Raw genomic sequence first — 5,810 nt, forward strand, 5'->3', positions numbered from 1 at the left:
CAACAACAACAACAACAACAACAACAACAACAACAACAACAACAACAACAACACATATAATACCAATAACAACGAGATCAATCATAAAATCAGCAACAACAACAACAACAGAAACAAAAACAGCAACAACAATGACAACAACAACAACAGCACCACCTAACACATCACCAATAATGTCACTGTTTCATATTATCTTCCCGCAGTATAAATGGCTCCTTCTCTGAACCACCATCGTTCGCATTGTCTGTGACATCACCAGCGTCTGTCACCCCTCAGCCAGGAACAAGGACCGGCCACTTGTAAAGGCAAGACACAGCGGACAAACAAAGTGGTGTTCAATTTGACCCTCAAAAGCTACATCAGTGATTTAAAAAAAAAAATAATAATATGTATTACTGAAAATTAACTTTTTCCATCTTCAAAAAGAAGTCTCAAATTTGGGGAGATACCCGTTCGACTGAGTTTGTAATGGCCAGGTTTGAGAATGTGCACGTATCAAACAGAATTCTACAGAAATTATCTTAGTTTTAGTAGTTTTTGTAAGGTTTTGCGGCTCTCGCAACTGCATAAGGCCACATGAGCGACAAGGGTTGGATGTCAATAGAGAAGTCCAAACGGGGCATGAGGTTTACTCTGATCACCTCTCTAGCCTCAACAGCACAACGTCTTTTTCAGCTTATCAAGGCACCCCGGAAATAGCAGTTCACAAGAGAGTGACAGACATTCAAAAGAAGTAGAGGAAAAAAGATAGTGAAAGAAAAAGCAGCATTTCCCCTACGCTGTTCCAGCATAGTTATGAGCATGACATTGGTTAATTAGCCCATCTACAATTCTACCGTGCATAAGTACATGTTACTATCCCCGCTTTGGGAATGGCCTAAAGCCACTTCAGTCAGTAGCACTGCCCCGGAGGGGGGGGAACCCTCATGCAGTAGAACAAAATTAATAAGCGCGCCATGATCTGACCCTTGTCATGGGACAAGACCTGGCCATCTTGGAATTACAAAGTACTATCTGACTTGATGAAATAAATGAAGAAGTCTTGGTTGAAGCAAATTATAGAAGACAGTTTATGACGAATATAAGAAAGCGACAGGCAAATTTCTTCGGACACACAATGCGGAAAGAAGTATTGGAGAATATTGTAACATCAGGCAAGTTTGATGGAACGAGAGGCAGAGGCAGAGGCAGACAGAAGGAAAAGATACTGGACAAGATGACAACATGGCTAGGAGCAGCAAGAACAACAGACACCATTGCTGCAACGCAAGACAAAGTGAAGTGGAGGTCCATGATCGCTCACGCCAGTCGGCAAGGCACCGGATGATGATGATGATGATTTGGCCGTTTTGATTCACTAATACCATGAGGTCAGAAACAAAATGTTCTAGCTACTCTATCAAAATCGCAATATTATTCCATGTGGTTATCAAGCTATTCAAAGAATTTACATTTTAAAAAGCTTGGCATGTTGTAAAACTCAAAACGTGTAACTTCAAATGTTCGTAAATTAAATTTTAAATCCCCTTTCTAAAAATAGATTAACTCTATCCTTCGAGCACGACGTCATGGCGACCCTATGGAGACAGGAAACCTTGGTGCTTACTAGTGCGGTCAAACATTCGTGGCGCAACTTATCGTCAAATATCTCCTCAACTATTGAACTTTAACTCTCCAGCTTTTGTACTGTGACTTTTATCAATTTGTCTAAAGAGATCCATATTTTTGTAAACACCTGTTAGCTCTTTTTAAAAGAAAATTCCTTTTTAGATACAAATAAAAAATCCCAGTTGGTGGTTTCTACTGATTTTAAAAGGTTTACAGCTGGGACAATATTGCTTTTAAAACCGAGCCCGTCAGTTTTTTTCTTTCTAATCGCTATATTGTCTTTATTGAACGCGTGTTTTGAGAACTTTCAGGGCAAAAAAAGTTTTCCCTATGAAATTAATTTCTTGTAACTAGTTTTACCACTAAAAAGTGTCCTTGGTGAGCTGTGGCTTAAGTCATGCGTACGCAAAATGTGTGTGAGAAGTGGGAAGTGCTGTGAGCAACTTCGTTTTCCGCGTGAAGGAGATTTCATAGTATTTAATATTAATTAATGAAGAAAAGCTTTTTAACTTAACCTCAATTGTTGTGGGAAAATATGATTGAGTTAAGACAAATTGATACAAATTGCTGTGCAAAGTATGGATGAGATTGATTCACCCGTTAAAGAGATATTTGAAGAAAAGTTGTGCCACGAATTTTTGACCGCACTATAGTTCTGAATGAAGAGTTAAAGTTTGCTTTTACCTAAATGTTTCTGCTTTTTGTACAAAGTTAAAGACAAAAGAGTTGCTGTTGTTAAAAATACTTTCACTTAAACAATCTTGGCAGTCTCTCAGATTTGAAGCGAACTGCACAGATGTGCGCGACATCGGACTGACTGTCTAGCTTCTGTAATCGAGAACGAGGAAGAAGAAGAAACTTTGACAATTTTTAAAATAATTTGCCCTGGCATTATATGCATATTATTATAGTGATTGATTGATTGATTGTTTGAATGATTGGTTAATTGATTGATTGATTGATTGATTGATTGGCTGATTTATTTATTTATTTATTTATTTATTTATTTATTTATCTATTTATTTATTTATTTATTTATTTATTTATTTATTCATTTATTTATTTATGTATTTATTTATTTATTTGTATATTCTTTTTAAAATTATTTTTTCCAGTTACATGAACAGTGAAGATTATGATGTACAATCCATACTGATTGTAACTACATGTTATTATTAATTTACAATTGATTGCAACTACAGGTTATTATTAATTTACAAATGATTGCAAATTTGATAAAAATTCACAAACCTGCGGAAAAATGAAAGTTTTTTCACTTGCATTAATTTGACGAAACCCTGATTCCACCACGCTGCCTCAATATTATTCATTGAAAACACCACTGCACTAGAAAGGGTGTGAATCAAAGAAGTGAGAATATTACTTTACACCATATACAGCACCGGAGAGATACCAGAAATCTGAAGAAGTCGATATTTATAGCATTACCCCCAAAAAAAATTTAAGCTGGAACAACAGAATGTGAGCAGCACAGTCCTGAAATTTCTGAAACGCAGTTTTGGTTTCATCTCACTGCACACCAAGATTCGACTCTTTAATTCCAATGTCAAGTCTGTGCTCCTCTACGGCTGCAAAACTTTGAAGACAACAAAAACAGTGCTGAATAAAGTCCAGACTTTCATCAACAGGTGTATGAGGAGTGTCCTAAGAATTAAGTTGCAGGATAGAATAAGACATGAAGAGCTGAGGGAAAGGACAGAACAAAAGGATATAATAGAAGTAGAAATAGGACTAAGAAAGTGGCGATGGATTGGCCACCCCGTCAGAAAGCCCAGCGAATACATCCCAAGACAATCACTGCAGTGGAACCCACAGGGAGCACGAGGCAGGGGTAGGCCACGGGAAACATGGAGGAGATGTGTGGAAAGGGACATGAGAGAGATGAAACTCACTTGGAACGAGCTAGGGAGGATGGCCCAGGACAGAGATAAATGGAAGGAGCTTGTATGTGGCCTATACCCTGCCAGGGGTGAAAGGCATTGATGATGATGAATTTCGGTTTACTGCAAATAACGGTACCCGAAATGCCCTCTTCGCTGTAAGATGCTCATGGAAAGATGAACTGAGGTCTAGAAAGACCTTTGCCTCTACTTCTTCAATTACTCTAAAGCATTTGTCAAAGTGAGAAATACAGAACGATTCAACATCCTAACAGACCCGAACATAGATGGAAAAGACCTAAGAATCCTGAGAAGCCTCTTTTGGGAACAACAGGTAGCAGTCAGGGTCGAGAACAAGCTCAGTGAATACCTGACAATCTGTAGAGAAGAACGACAAGGATGTGTCTTATCTCCAGATCTCCTTGATTTATACGGCGAAATGAAACTGCGTAACATCAGTGATATACAAAGAATCAAGGTAGGCGGTAACAATATTACCAACCTACGGTACGTTGATGACACAGTCTTGATAGCTGATTCTGACTCTAAGCTTCCAGAGATTCTAACTAGAGTGACAGGAAAAAGCGAAGAAAAAGGCCTACTACAGAACGCCTAGAAAACGAAATGTATGGTGATATCAAAACGTGATAGTATGCAGTAAGCTTAACACATGTAGGAACAAAAGAATAAAACAGTTAACAACTTAAAATACATGTACCTAGGTTGCGTAATTACACCACATGCAAAAGGGATACAAAGATAAAGAGAAACAGATTGCAATATCTTAAGAAAACTTTCGGCAAGTTGAAACTATCCTTTTAAATAAAAACATTACAGCGTACATAAAAATAAGAACCCCGAAAGGGTACGTACGGTCAATCTTTTTGTTTGGATGCAAGAGCAGGTCTCTAAACAAAGACACAGAGAGATGACTGGGGGGTCGCTGGAATGTGACATTTCAAGAGAATAGTCAGAATCTCATGGACAGAGTGGGTGGTTGGAGGGCGCCACTGGTAGGTCCTACTTCTTTACTTTCCCCTCTGTTGTTTCTGTCTGTTTGTCTTACCCAGCACTAAATGACCATCATTGTGTCGATGTGCTTCTCTTTACTCAAAACTCATGGACAGAACGGGGGAAAAATAGATAGAGGGAAGTGCTCCAAATGGCAGGTTGTAAAAGATCAATAATCAGAACCATCAGAAAAAGTTAAGATTCTTTGGCCACATGAGCAGATCAAATGAGCGGGAGAATCTGCTGCTGTGTGGGAAGATGGCGGGAAAGAAGAGCAGAGGAAGGCAAAGAACAAAATACACAGATGGCCTGAACGACTTATCAAAGAATAAAATACAAAGAGGGTAAAATCTGTAAGAAGAAAAAAAAGAAAAAAAAAGAAGATGCGACTGAGACAATATTGAATTTTAAAAATTCGTTCTGGTCAGCCGAGGGGTGCCTGGAATTCTCAGAAATCTTATCGTTTTCAGCTTTAAAACATTTTCTCTCCGCATTTCACGGGCTTGAGACCGTCACACCGAAGTAGGCTGCATTAAAAATGTTTTTGACTTTTGCCTTCAATCTTTTCTTGAAATAGATTGTTTTGTCCCATGCCCGTTCCTAACAAACTGACGCCATATGGTTTGTAACCGGTTAAAGTTGAGATCAGGATAGAAGATACTTAAGGACAGAGATAGAGACAGAGAAGTCACAACAGAACAGAGAACACAACATACATTCCAGAACATTACAAGAAGGTTAAAGGTTAGCAAAATAGTTTAGATCCTAACTTCCTCTGCTCCAAATGAGTCACGAGGCGGGCATATCCCTCATTCCCACTCCCTAATGGAGACAACAGTTTTTGGTGGTCACTTCAGAAGAAATAGCCGGAACGTTGTGCACGCAGTCTCATCTACACGTGACCGTGATTTGTGTTAGTGTTAGTGTTAGTCTACTCTACCATCTGAAAAAAGAAACTCAAGAAAGACTCATATGGAAGAATGCACTCACGTCAAAGCCAGTCCAAAACGAAAAGAAAACAGGAAGAAAACAAAAACAATGTACTGAACAAAAACAAAAACAAAACAAAACAAAGAAAGAAAACTAAACAAAACCAAGTAAACGTGACCTCTGTGCAAAGAGAGAAAGCAAGAGCCAGTTCCCCTCTGACCCTCAATCTATCCCTTAACCTTACACTTACAGACAACTAGACTTCAAATATAAAACATAAAGATCATTTTACAAAAAACATTTTTAAAAAGCTACGAAAAAACGTTTACGAAAAAAATCAATAGTTCTAATGAGAAGAAG

This window comes from Aplysia californica, unplaced genomic scaffold (genome assembly GCF_000002075.1).
Source record: "Aplysia californica isolate F4 #8 unplaced genomic scaffold, AplCal3.0 scaffold00711, whole genome shotgun sequence".
In the NCBI taxonomy this organism is placed as follows: Eukaryota; Metazoa; Mollusca; class Gastropoda; order Aplysiida; family Aplysiidae; genus Aplysia; species Aplysia californica.